Source organism: Geotrypetes seraphini, chromosome 1 (genome assembly GCF_902459505.1).
Source record: "Geotrypetes seraphini chromosome 1, aGeoSer1.1, whole genome shotgun sequence".
NCBI classification, from domain to species: Eukaryota; Metazoa; Chordata; class Amphibia; order Gymnophiona; family Dermophiidae; genus Geotrypetes; species Geotrypetes seraphini.
Genome location: NC_047084.1, coordinates 549,420,218 through 549,434,957, shown reverse-complemented (window position 1 = coordinate 549,434,957; position 14,740 = coordinate 549,420,218). Strand labels below are relative to the sequence as shown.

General features: G+C 43.7%; 1 protein-coding gene across 1 annotated transcript in view; it reads right to left on the bottom strand.

The window, feature by feature from the left end:
- Positions 1-11,159, bottom strand: part of ST8SIA4 (ST8 alpha-N-acetyl-neuraminide alpha-2,8-sialyltransferase 4) — a 235,117-nt gene extending 223,958 nt beyond the window's left edge. Inside the window, exon 1 of the mRNA XM_033929191.1 lies at positions 11,042-11,159. The gene's annotated coding sequence lies outside the window, so the exon portion shown is untranslated. The remainder of the gene's footprint in view (positions 1-11,041) is intronic.
- Between the last annotated feature and the right edge of the window lie 3,581 nt (positions 11,160-14,740).

Sequence of the window (14,740 nt, the reverse complement as noted above, 5' to 3'; positions counted from 1 at the left end):
AACAGGTATGAAAGGGAGGGTGGTAATTATTAGTGTCGACCTGGGCAGGAGACTGGAGGGATCCCTCCTGTCCCGGCCTAAGGCCTGCAGGAAGTCCAAGAGGGTTTTGGGTGGTCACTGGGTGATGACCTGAATATAGGATGAGACCCCCATTTTTGGGCCATTTTTTTGGTCCACAAATCTCATCCTATATTCGAGTATATACGGTATTACTTTTGTGGAAAGATTAGGGTTAACTTTCTTGTTGCAACTATATCCCACACCAGAAGTGTTTTTTTGTTTAGTGCAGGATATAGAGACATAATCCTGATTAACAGCAACTAAAATATTGATGTGACTGATTTGGAGCACTTGCATATTTTATTTCCTATTAATAAAGAGGGTTTTGAAGACCAGACACGCACTGCTCCTTCTCTTGGATTTGAAGACAGACAGTAGCTATTACAGCAGGGTTGCTTGCAAGAAGAATCAAGGTAAGAAGTTGGCAGCAGCCAGGTGTGGTGTGAGCTGCAAGGGAAAGAAAAGACAATGTTGTTGGTGTGGGAACAGTGTTGAGGGACTTGGCAACATCAGGGATGGCTGCATAAAAAGATAGCCAAGAGGAGAACTGCTATCAAGTCAGGCGAAGCAGGGCTGCAAAGAGTGCTGCATCTATGGTAGACAGAGGAAATAACTGGAGCAGACCACGGCTACTGAAGTAGAGGGAAGCATTCGGCAAACCTAGATGAGGAGGTCTAGTAATTGGAAGGAGCCCTGACAGAAAACAGAATGAGGGAAAGAAGCTGTCCATAACCCCTATGGAGGTTTGGTTTCTCCCTTGAGAAGGTTAAAGCCAGAATGTGATTTAAGTTTTCATAAAGGCGGACTTGGGCAAATTCCCTGCTTATCCATGGGTTAGGAGTATGGAATCTTTCTGCCTTTTGGGATCTGCCAGGTATTTGTGACCTGAAGAGGACACTGTCAGAAATGGGACACTGAGCGTGACAAACCTTTGGTTTGACTCAGTATGACAAATCTTAAGTTCTAATGCTGGTTTTAATGTGGATTTGTACATACACTGCTACATAACATAAAAACTATATCAATAATGTGTCTCTGTAGAAGACAAGATCATTTTCAATTTAATCAAACAAACTTGATTTTGGATCTCTGTTGTGCCACTTAACCTTTAACAAGTGTCTTTGTTTACTGGGCAATTCACCACCTTTACTTACTTACCCCCTCCCCCCCTCCTTTTTTTAAACTAAGCCACGGTAGAGGTTTCTATCGCAGCCCAGAGCACTAAATGCTCCAATGCTGATCCAGCACTCAGAATTCCTATGAGCATTGGAGCTGCATTGGAGCATTTAGTGCTCTAGGCCACAGTAGAAACCTCTACGTGGCTTAGTAAAAGAGGGCCTTATTTATTTATCTCAGGAATTTTTTTTTCTATTCTATCTATATAATTCTAGGTGGATTACATTATCATATCCACAATTATATTAATACTGTACTGTTTGGCAAATAAAAAAAAAATTCAAACATTAAAAAAAATATAAATGATTAACAACAATGTGGAGGCATGTGTGTAGTCTGGACTTTTTAGGAATTCAGTCAATCCACATTTCCCAACTGGTGTACTGTCAAACCTTTGCACCAGAAGCCAGAGAAGTTGTATTGGGTCAGAGCCACTGTCAAGCCATGGCAAAATCTTGTCTATTTTTCACCCACATCTATTGACATTCATAGAGGGCCCTTTTCGATATGACGCCTAAATCCAAGTTTAGACATTTTGCATAACACACAGAAAAATCATGACCAAACATGTCCATTTTTAAAACAGCAAAACATCTACCTTGTTTGTTTGTTGGTTTTCTTTTCTTTCTTTTTTTTTTTTTTTTTTTTGGGGGGGGGGGTCGAAAATGGATGTGTTTGTGCTCAGCATATCAATCTTTTTGAAAAAAATAATGTCTAAAAGAAAAATGCTTAAAACCAGCCATTGGGATGTAGGAGGGTTCAGCATTCTTAGTAGAATGGCCACACAGACATCCCAGCTGAGCAGTGGGACACCCTAGAGCAGTGGTTCCCAACCCTGTTTTGGAGGACCAACAGGCCAATCAGGTTTTCAAGCTAGCCCTAATAAATATGCATGAGAGAGATATGCATATAATGGAAGTGATAGGCATGCAAATCTGCTCCATGCATATTAATTAGGGCTATCCTGAAACCCCGAATGGCCTGGTGGTCCACCAGGCAGGGTTGGGAACCACTGCCCTAGAGAACACTGCAGTGAACTTCACATAAAAAGGCCCAGATATACATCTCACCATAACCCACTATAACCCACCGGGGATCGCCGACGCAGCCCGACTTTTGAGTCGGACTTTTCTTCTTCAGCCCTTGAGGGCCACCGAAAGCCTCTCCCCCCAGCGACTTCCTAGGCAAAGGAAGGAGGAAGTTTCTGCCATCTTGTTCCTCCTTCCTCCACCCGATGCCACTCGTGCAGGAGTGTGCGGACCTGCTCTTCACTAGAAACTCTGCCCCCACAGTCCACCCAAGAGCTGCCAAAGCCCCTGCAACTTGGGCTCCTCTCTGCCTCTCCTCACCGCCCTCCCCCCTCCTTGGCCTATCAAGGTCCACTGAGGGCCCCCAGACTCTCAGCTCCCCTTACCCAACCCGGTCTCTGCCCATTGTCAAAGTTTACCACTGTTTATACCCCTGTTTCTGCACCATATTTTACTATTGTATTCGCTCATGTTTTGATGCTAAACTTTTTCTGCTTTTTTTGCTCAGTTCTGCTCCAAACTGTACTCTCTGCCAAAGGTTTCTTACCAGTCTCTCACTTTTTCAGTTGCCCCGGTTCCCCTAGTACATCCTGGGCTACACACATACCTTAACCGTGCAACCCCCCTGTTACCCATTTACTGCCCCAAGCCTCTCCGCTCCAGGCACCACAAGGAAAGCGCTTAGCCGCTAATTGTCCTCACTGATACAGCCCCCCTTTAGTCCTAAAAAAAAAAAAAAAGCCTCTCCTCCCTTCTCTCGGCCCGTACGTAGTCAGCTTAATTTAAGTTCCCCTGCTCCTTCCTCAACCAACTCTATCCCCCCTTGCTGCAGACTCTCACACACCAACCACCCTACCATGAATCCATCCTTCTGGATCCTTCTCCTCCTACTCTGCTCACCTCTCTATCCTTCCCTCTGTCTGAAACCTCCCTCCCCCAACCTACTTGACCCCGCCAACACCAATACCATCTGCCCCGGACTCAGAATCCCCACACTGATACGCACCAGAAACTCCCCTCCCAAGAAAAACCACCGAAAAGCCAACCAAGATTCTCTAAAGCCCTTGCCCCCTGCCAATCTTCGCAACACTGTCCCGGACTCTTTCACCCCAGTCCCGACACTTTACTGCAATGCCAGATCCGCATGCAATAAGACCCAAATCTTGAAAGACCTTCTAGACGAGCTCGACCCTGGATTCCTGTGCATCACAGAATCATGGATCGCCAAAGACGACCTATTCACACAAAATGAACTCCTTCCCCATGGCTACCAAGGCCTCTTCTCCCCCAGACCCAACCGAAAAGGAGGTGGTCTGGCACTCCTCTACAAATCTTTCTTCGACGTCCAGCTCCTTGAGACGGGCACCCATGCTTCTCTAGAATATTTGCTTGCCTCAGTCACTGACGAACTCCGTACCCACCCATTGGGCATCCTAATACTATACCGACCACCCACCCCTTGGACCAAATCTTCCAATCTCGTCTATGAGACCATAACAAATGCCTTCCTTAAATTCCAAAGACTTCTGATCGTTGGTGATATCAATCTCCACCTCGACGACACAAATAACAATGATACATCTGAATTCAACAACTTCCTTACCTCTCTAGGTTTTCCCTCACCCACCCCATCCCTAACCCACGAAAAAGGGCATACCCTAGACTTCACCACCTTCATTGATCTTACCGCCTTCAAAACCTCAACCGACGACACTCGCTGGGAAAAGTCCCCTGGTCAGATCATTTCTTAGGGACTACCTGTCTCCCCGTCTTCATGTCACATCTTGACTCCCCACCCCACTCCTCTCATTCCATAACCTACCGCAAAAAAACCTCGAGCAACCTATTCTGGTCCAAACTCCTCAACAAACTCTCCTCCAACCCTAGACCTACAGACCCCGAATCACATTGGCACAACTGGACCGCCCTCTCCGAGTCCACCTACCACTCCCTTGCTCCACTAACCACCAAAACCATCTCCTACCCCCGAAAGGCCCCCTGGTACCTACCTCTTCACAGAGAATTGAAACAGAAATGTCGCGCTTTGGAGCGCAAATGGAAAAAAATCTAAATCCCCCTCTGATAGACAGACCTGGAGGGCTAATATTAAATTTTACAATTCAACACTAAAAAAAGCCAGGAAAAACTTCTTTGGAGAAAAGATCTCTAGATCCAACAACCAGATCAGTGCGCTGTTCAACATCTGGCGCTCCCTAACTACAAAAAAAGACCCACCTTCGCTTCCACCATCCCTATCAGCCGATGCCCTTGCAAATTTCTTTAATGAAAAGGTTACCACTCTAAGATGCTCCTTCCCTCCCACAGTCTCCTACAATTCCCTGACCTCTATTGATCTCAACCCTACCTCACCTGTATCCACCCCCATTCCTGCCGACAGATCCTGGACCGCCTTCGAGCTTGTCTCTGAACCGCAAGTCTCCAAACTCTGCCTCAAACTAAAAACTTGCAAGTGCATTTTGGATCCTTTCAGCTCCTATCTATTCGAGAATATCCCTACACAGGCCATCGCTTCCCTCACCGACCTCATAAACTCTGCCCTAACATCGGGCCTTTTCTCCCCCGACATGGGACACATTTCATTGTCCCCTCTACTGAAAAAGGCCGACCTTGATCCCACCATTCCATCTAACTACCGTCCTATAGCAAATATCCCTCTCCTAACCAAGTTATTAGAATCCATCATATCCACCCAACTCTCATCCTACCTAGAACGATTCTCTATCCTCCTACCCCACCAATTCGGCTTCAGACCCAACTTCAGCACCGAATCCCTCTTGGCCTCACTAATCTCTAAGGTGCAACAACTCCATTCTCGAAACAAATTCGCTGTTCTTCTTCAATTCGACCTCTCCGCAGCCTTCGATGTCGTTCACCACGACATCCTTATCTTCCAACTCTCCGAAATAGGCATAAGCTCCACAGTCCTTGATTGGTTCTCGAAATTCCTACGCTTCCGCTCCTACACCGTTAACACAAACGGTTCCTCATCCCCCGCCTGGAAGCCGAAATGTGGAGTCCCGCAAGGCTCACCCCTCTCTCCTATTCTTTTCAACATCTACATGTCCTCTCTGAAACTCCTTCATCTATCCCCCCTAGAAACTCTCTACTCCTATGCTGACGACATCCTCATCCTCCTCGAAACCGACGCGAACCTCTCGAACCTCGCTGAGAACATCTCCACATGTATTACGAACCTCCAATCCTGGGCCCAATCTGTACAAATGAAACTGAATGAGTCCAAAACCAAACTACTTTGGCTCGGCCCAATTTCAGATCATTTACACACCTCCATCCCTCTACCTTCCGGCCCCACTCTTCATCTTGAGTTTTCAAGCAAAGTCCTAGGCATCATCTTAGACTCCTCTCTCTGCTTCAACGATCACCTCAACTCCCTGGTAAAAAAATGCTTCTTTAGCCTCCATATGTTAAGAAAAGTAAGATCTTGCTTTCATCATTCTCATTTCGCCATCCTCGTCCAATCCACCATCCTCTCTAGACTAGACTACTGCAACTCCATCTATATAAGCCTAACTAAGAAAAACCTTCATAGACTTCAGCTAATTCAGAACGCCGCTGCCAAGCTTATTTTCGCAAAAGGCAAGTTCGATCACGTTTCCCCACTCCTCTCCAAGCTTCACTGGCTCCCAGTATACTCCAGAGTCCTCTATAAATGTGCCTGCTTAGCCTTCAAGATTCTACAAGGCGTCCTTCCTCCCGTTATCCCACTCTTCTGGAATTCCTCAAACCCGCTCTCTTCTAGACCCTCCCAAAAACTGAAACTATCTTTCCCATCTATAAAAGGTATATCCCGCGCAGGAAAACTTGGAACATCCCTCCCCTTTAGAACCACGGAACTCTGGAACAACCTCTCATCCCCGCTCAGAAATTCTAGCTCCTTCCAATCCTTCCGTAAACGCTTGAAAACTTGGCTCTTCTCAAAAATCTAATCTCCTCCCGTTCTCTAGTACCCCGCCTCTCTCTATCTTCTCAGTCCCTCTCCTATATCCCTTCTTTGTAATTCCTTTCCTCTTAACCTCTGTAAACCGTACCGAGCTCTGCGCATGCGAAGATGGTGCGGTATACAAACCTAAGGTTTAGTTTAGTTTTAGTTTATCTCACCATAACCCACTTATAGTGTATGGTGAGCCCTTCAAAATCAACCCAAAACCTACTGGACTCAACTGTATACACCAATAGACCATATGCTTGCAGGTATCACTTATATGTAAGGACAGTGGGATTAGGGTTAGGGATTTTGGAAGGCTCACATTCCATCATAAGGATATGGTCCTGAGTCCTCATTTCTGCCATTAAGTTACTCCAGGAACCATAACATCTGAAGCTATCATACAGGCAGTTATGTACTGTTTCATTCACATCTTTGGGGGGTCAGTGTTGGATTACCATATTTGTGAAGACAAATTGCCCCCACCCTTTGCCCTGCCCCTCACCTAGGCGGTTGCCTTTTGTGTGCAGTCAGGGTCGTAGCAAGCTATAATTGCATTCCATTCAACTTGCCCTCCATGGTGCTATCCTTTCTTGTGCTGCGCCCATAATATATCAGACTTTCAGTTGTGAGTTTATAAAATACTGAGTGGAGTTGATAAATGTGGAAACAACATTAAACAGTTCTCCAGCTGTAACAGATCTGAAGTATCGGGGCAACTGAAAACACTAACCAAACATCTAAATAGCAGACTGGGCTTTATTTCAAAACCTAGCCAGAGAAACTAGCTTTCTTTCCTGACCATAGTCAGGTTCAGTACTTCTCCCTCCCAACTTTTTAAAAACATTCAGGAAATGATCACATATAGCAAACAGCCCCAGAGGTCTCAGTAACACATGCAGAGCACAAGTTACAGATTATCACCCCTCCCCCCCAAAAAAAAAATCCTATACATATGTTAAATCCATAGCATCCAATCCATTGGAGTTTATTTCTTGAGGACCTGCCAGCCAATCTATAGCCTTTTCTTTTTCTCTTTCCCTGGGAACAGGCAATTGGGAGGAACTTCCTGATACATGTTTATTGAATTTTGAGGAAATGAGATATATTTTGTTACTGTATTCATTTTTGTATTCTCTATCTTTTGTGAACCGCATAGAACTTAGCGGTATTTGCGGTATAGAAGTGAGTTCTATGTTATGTTATGTTACATCCTCTTAGGACAGAGAGTATTATTTTATTTTGTCCCAACTTCAGCAAAACACTGGTGCACCTGCACTGTCTGTGCAGTAAACCCCTCTCTTATCTCAATTGGACTCTTGAATCTTTTCTTCTCTCCTTGGGCTTTGGTGGCTACCAGCAACATGCAGTGCAACAGATTAGAGGAGAAAGGAGGCTCTTTTTGCTTGCTGCATAGCACCCATCAGAAAATAAGGTGATCGGTGCGACCTGAGCTGACCTCTACTGATGCACGCTGTGCATCTGTGATGACCATCGGCGCTGACTGCTGCAGCAAAGGATCTGGAACTCCGAGTCCATCTATCAGTGGCATACCTAGCATATTTGACACCCAGGGCCAATCATTTTTAAACACCCTCTTCTCTATATGAAATTTTTTTTAGCAATAATCCATGAGTCACACCTAGGAAAAGGCAGCACCTAAACCATTGCAGGGAGAACTAGAACATCAATACACCCATTGTAAAACTAAACAAGTCAGATTAGTATAGATAGATCCTGCACAGATCGATCTTGACATTGCACAGTCAATTCCAACAGAAAAACATGCTTTTTTTTCAAACACGCAGAACACAGATACTTATTCTACACTGGGTGAGAGTGCAACTGCAAACTAAAAATAGAATATATAGACAGCAATGAAACTGCACCCTAAGAAGCCAGATTCTGCACAGAATACAGCACCACATAAACAGTGATGCATGTCTTCTAGTACTGTGCAAAATATAAAGACAGCAGATGTAAATTTGAAAAGACTGACAAATACCAATCATCATATAGAAACAAAACAAAAATGGAAAATATGATACCATGTTATTGGACAAATCCATTTTTCTATTAGCTTTCAGAGTCCAAAATCTCCTTCATCATGTCAGTACGCCTCCTGACCTGAAGAAAGGGGGTTTGGTCTCTTAAAGTTAGTCAAAAAATATATTAAAATTAGTCTAATAACATAAAATACAAGTAAAGAGCTATTATCACTAAAACAAAATCAAGACTTGTTGGTTAAAGATAATATAATTCTCAGGAGGAAGTTGGAAGCTCTGGAGAACAATGGTCGAGCTAACAATTTGAGATTTATAAATTTTCCTAAGATCTTGTCAACTTCACTTAGAGAAATGGTGAAACGTTACTTTATGGAAATATTGGAAATTCCTGAAAACTCTTTACCTCCTCTTACAAGAGTGTACTATCTTCCCACCAAGTCCCTATTCAAAGAAGAAGAAAAAGCTGAGGAACCCCGGGATAGACCATTGGACATTTCCGCAATACTGGAACAATCGGATAGAGAATTGGCTGTTTCAGCCACTCTCTTGTTGTCTGTGGCCTTGGCTCCAGACAAGGATTGGATATTAAAACTTTTCTTTAAAAATAGATCCAAGGACTTCCTGGGACATCATATTCAGATCTTTCCTGATGTCTCTAGAGAGACTCAAAAGAGAAGAAAAGAATTTCTACTTCTGAAACCTGGAGTGACTCAAATAGGGGGTATTTTCTTTTTGAGATATCCATGTAAATGTGTAGTTAGATACTTATCCTTGAAATGCATATTTACAGAGCCATCCCATCTGATAAGTTTTCTCTCAATGAAACATCTTGAGAAGGGAATAACTGCGCCTAAGGAAGATTAGCTCTCCGTACTGCAGTAGACATGGCTTTCCTGATAACTTTATTTGACTTATTTTGTTCTACTCTTTAAATCTTGGATCCAATTATTGAGGACTAGTGTGCGACCAAATTAGATTATCTTCATTTTATGTATTTTTATTTTTAAATTTAATTGTGTATTACTGTACATTTCATATTTAAATTTTGGACTCAGTTTATTATGTTTTGACTGCACTTTGCTGTACAAGATGTATATGCTTGGCAATATTATACAATTCTATAAATAAATAATAATAAAAAAAAAATTAGTCTAATAAAAAGATCACATTATTTCCATTTTCAAATTATAAACATTTATTATCACAGCTATAATACTACTTTAGCCTCAAGCAAAAAAACAAAAACAAAACTATTATCTACCTTTGTTGTCTCTGGGTTTCTGCTTTCCTTTTCTTCTCTTCACTCTCTCATTCTTTCCAATGTCTGCCCTCTTTCTGTGCCCTTTCCATATGGCTTGGCCCTCTTTCTCCCCATTCCATTCAGGCTGAGCCCCATCTCTCCTTGATCCAGCATTTCCGTTCTGTGTCTGTCTGAGTCACCATTCCACCTCTTTTCCAGCATCACCCTTCTGTATGCCCATCTCACCAATGTCCCTCTTTTTCAGAATCTTACTTGTGTTCCTGTCTTTATCTTCTCTTTTTTCAGCATTGCTCTCTCTGTGTGTCTCCATCACCTCTTCCCCTTTTCAGTATTGTCCCATCTGTATCCCCATCAACCTTCCATTTCATTATCATCCCCCTCTGTGTGCCATTTTAGCCTCTTTCAGCATTACCTCCCTCTGTAAACTCACCTACCCTCTATGGCACCCTCTGTGTTCCTATCTTTCCCCCTTTCAGCATTTCCCCTCTGTATCACTATCCTTATAGTTCCTACTTGTCCCTTCTCTATGTCACTGTTTGTCTCCATTTTCATTATATCCCCTCTCTTTCTTTGTTCCTGCATCCTATAGCCAGCATATTTCCACCCTCCCTCCACTCCAGCCCAGCTCCTTATGACATCTTTCTTTTCATTTCCCTTCCCTCTATCTCTTTCTCCCCCTCACCCATGAATTCTGCATTTGGCCCTCTCCCTTCCACCCGCACACTCTTTCCCGCAGCCCTCTTCGTCAATTTGGCAGTTACAACGATCAAGACAGGCTGCCGTTGTCAGGGCCTTCCCTCTGCGAGGCCTGCCTCTTTGTTTCAACTTCCTGTTTATGCATACTGTTCCTGCTTCTGAGTCTGGGTCTTACAGAGAGAAGGCCCCGATGCCAGCATCCTGCCTTGATCGCTGCTGCTGCTGAGACACCGAAGAGGGCTCAGAGGGCCATGGGGAAGGGGTGCAGGTGGAAGGGAGAAGAAGGAACTCCAGAGAACAATGTCGACCTGAGCCAGAATTATTTCTTTTTCAGTGCTGCTGCTGCCACTGTCCCCCAAAAAAGCGAAAACCAAATTAAAGAGATAATTTTAAGAAGCTGGATATGGCCAGGGAAACCTGGATATCTGATAATTCTAGGTCATTGACCGCTGGGGGATTGTGTGTGTGGGGGGGGGGAGGGGGGTCATTTTACATTCCTCCAGTAGTCATCTGGTCAGTTTGGACACCTTTTTGACACTTGCTTGTTCTTAAAACAGGTCTAACCCTAGATGTCCAAACTGTGCCCTAGACATATTCTTAAATGTTTCATTATGACAGAAAAATATTCTTAAACCTGCCCTAGTTCCAGTCACACCACGCCTTGAGATTGAGACAAATTTCATATGAACACATAAATATCTATCTAGAAAATGGGTTTTGAAAATAGCCATTTGGAAGAGTTTGGCAAGAAAAATGTCCATCTGCCCATTTATGCTAGTTTTTGGACCTGAACAATGAGTCTCATAATTTCTTCTAGCTGAAAGAAGAAATGTAAAGTACTGCTTACCTGCTTTTGATGCTGATTCTTCTTAAGCCAGCATCCTTGTGCTGTCAGAACTGTACATGCTATATAGTATCAGGAGATGAAAAGGTCCTGCACAGTTCCAATCACAGAGGAAGCCATTGGAGGAGGAAGAACCTGCAGGTATAGTAAGTGGTGCTTGCCCATACTCGTCAGGCAGATGGTTAATGGAGGGAGACAATAGAGAAATAATGTAAGCCAGGCTCAAAATATGTATTTATACAGAAGCAGATACAGTTGTGCTCATAAGTTTACATACCCTTGGCAGAATTTGTTTAAGATGTGTACCATTTGTGGAAAATATGAGTGATCAGACAAAATATATTATTTTTGCTTATAATGTGTTTCAGATTAAACCATTATACATCACAGAATAGCACAATCCTTAAACAAACCATAGCAATAAAAGAAATAATAGAATGGTCCTGTTCAAAAGTTTGCATACCTTTAGGAGCTGATTCTATAAATGGGTGTCCCAATTGTAGGCAGTGATAGGTGTCCTACCACCATCTGGCAGCTAATCGGGATGCATTTAAAAACAAAAACCTGAGGCAGGCCACCTACACTGTAGGCACTTGTCACGGGTGTAGAAAGATACCTTGGGACACTTAAGCTCGCCCAAGGCTGGATGTGGGCGTGGTTTTGCCTAGAAGTGGCCTTGGGCGAGCTTAAGCAGCCTTAGACATCTTCCAAGTAACTTTTCAGATCAACCACACAGTATTACACATTATTATGAGCTGCCACAAAAGGTCATGACAACCATGCTCTCTTAGTGGCAACAAGGCACAGGAGCAAGTGGCACTTCTGCCCCCATTGACCCCAGAGGACCACCAGGGATATCAGGGGAAAAGGGATCCCAATTGATATTCAGACAAGGCTTGCATATGACAGTTATGCAGGCCAAAGCTGAATATTGGCTGGGACCCACATCCCTTTTTTTAGCTCCCCAATCCCCAGACAAAGCCCCCACTTTCCTCTCTTTCCCCCAGACAACAAGTTAACCCTCCCTGGGAGGGTTGACTTGTGGTCTGGGGGAAAGAGAGGAAAGTGGGGGCTTTGTCTTGGGATTGGGGAGCTAAAAAAAGGGATGTGGGTCCCAGCCAATATTCAGCTTTGGCCTGCATAACTGTCATATGCAAGCCTTGTCTGAATATCAACTGGGATTCACATAAGCTTGGGCAACCAGAGCCCTTTCAGATATTCAGTACCGGTGCCTGGACATGGTTGGTGTTTAAAAAAACGCTGACTGCCTGTTGACAGTTGGTCCTCCGTCCATTCCTCTGACCAGAAGTCAGTCCACAATTCTGGTTCTGGTTCTTTAGAACAAAAGTCCAATTACAATAATCTGCCTTCTCTTCTGTCCAGAATCTCCAACAACCAAAGTATTCCCCTACCCTTCAACTGAGGAGAAACTAGTGTCCCAAAATCCTAGGGCTTGCCAGTTGTGCCCAGCTGTGGAGTCCTAATTTGTGTCTTTTTATACAGTCAGACTGTGATGTAGTAAGGGGAGGGCGGAGGAGGGGAGCAGACCACCCCCAGCACCATTTTGGCGGAGGTGCTGGCAACCTCTCTGCCACCCCATGCCATGCTCCCTTCCCCCTGTACGCACGAACAACTTCTCTGGCCTGCTGCATCGGAGCTTTTACCGCAGTGGCCGGCAATAAAAAAACCCTAACATGGCTTGATATAAGGGACCCTTAAAGAGATACAGTGGGGGAAGGGAGAGTGTGAGTGTGGCATGAGAGGAAGGAAAGGAGTGGGGACAGAAAGAGGATGCATGGGGGAGGGGGAGAATCACTGCCCCGAGTGCCTCCTACCCTTGCTATGCCACTGCAGTCAAATATTTCTAAAGAGAAAGGAAAGAAAAAGGAAATAATTTATTTTATTGAGACCTGGGGGGGGGGGGTTTGTTGTTGTTTTTTTTTAATTTCTCTGTAAATGTATAGTTAAATATCAGTCAGTCTGTTATATTTTTTCACTCCAGCTCCTAAGAGGCTCTTGGAGCTTATGGTCCCCTCTGCTTGTTGGTGGCAGCACATAAGTTCTCATAAGCAGTAATTGACATCTGATTTAACTTTGGATGTAATTTTATCCTTATTTACCCCCCCCCCCTTTTATCAAGCTGCGCTAGAGGTTTTTTAGCATGGATTTGAAAAAAGCATGCCTTAAAATTTATCACTTAATTTTGTGACTTGCTCTAACCCCCACATAGTAAACTTTTTTGGAACTGCTGATTATTTTTAATTTGTTTCTTTTTTTTTTTCTTATTTGATTGTACTGTATATCTTCAGAATACAACTGCACACCTCCAAACAGAGGAGCAAACAGCTATACAGGTGACCACTTTGTTACATGCCTTTCGTTGGATTCCAGTGGATATTACAAATTGAGGCACTTTCACACACCCCCTTTAAATAACCTTGTAAATGTATAATTAAGTTTAATGATGTGAGATATGTCTGTTTTGAACCAATACAGCTAACTTTCTTAGTGATAAACCAGCCCAGGGAACTCTCTCTAGTGATGTATCAGAGCCTGTTTCATTTCACTTTTTCATTTCATTTATTAAAATTTAAATTCCTCTGATCATGTTTCTCAGTAGATTACAACAAAACATTGACATTTCACAACATATACCATCAGACAATAAAGCACTCTTCAAACATCAATAATACCGCCTAATAAGTGATTCTTGATTTCCTGTCATTCTTTATAGACAAAGTTATGTAACTTGTGTTTGTAGATCCTCTTATTAATGATGATGCTCTTGTTAGCTACGCACTCATCTCTTTAAAAAAAAAAATTATATTATGTCTATTTGGCTTTCAGTTGTTGGTGAGGCACCACTTAACGATGGTGGATTTTAGTATTGGGCAGGTAATATTTTGATACCTTTGAATTTAATTTAAATCTTTATTACAATTACTGTTTTTATTTATGCCTAGTGTTCTTTATAATATTAATTAGCAACAGGTTTGAAGCCAGCACATAAATGGGCACATGTCAGCACATACACGTAGACAGATGCAGAAAATAAGTAGAAAAGAAAGACATGGGAGGAAAAGGAAAGGGAGAGGAGAGAGTGAAATGCCAGATAATGGGGAGGGGGAGGAGAGGAAAGAGATGCCAGAACATTGGAGGTGGGGATGGAAGGTTAAAATGATGGATGCTAGGGGAGGAATTCAAGATGGCGGCAGCATGTTACTCGTGCTCTTGAATGGACCTGAGAGTGCTCTGTACAACTTTTCTTACCTGCAACTAGATGCCACACACAAAGCGCAAGGGGATAGTTCGGGTGGATCCCTCGACACCTCAAACTTCCTCCCTGATGCAGCGATCGATCCGGGAGTTTGCGACTACTCAGAGTCCTGCTGAGCTGCCTGGGGTGTTGGCAGTGCTAGCCTCCACAAGAGGAGAAGTGGAGGACTTTGCCCTGGAGTCATCTTTATCCCCCCCAGTAGCTGTTCCCCCACTGCGACCTGCTCCTACCGTGGCACTGACTGAGGAGCCCTGCCAAATAGGAAGTGCAGGGGAGACCCCGGATCGAGGGACAGAACCCGCGAGTGTATTGGTGGAGCAGGGGAACCTGGAAGCTGTAGGAAAATTCAGCTCTCAGTTGATCAAGCCATCGGTGGTCACATTGGAGAGCATTTGGGATGCTCTCTCTATCCTGAATGTGGCAGT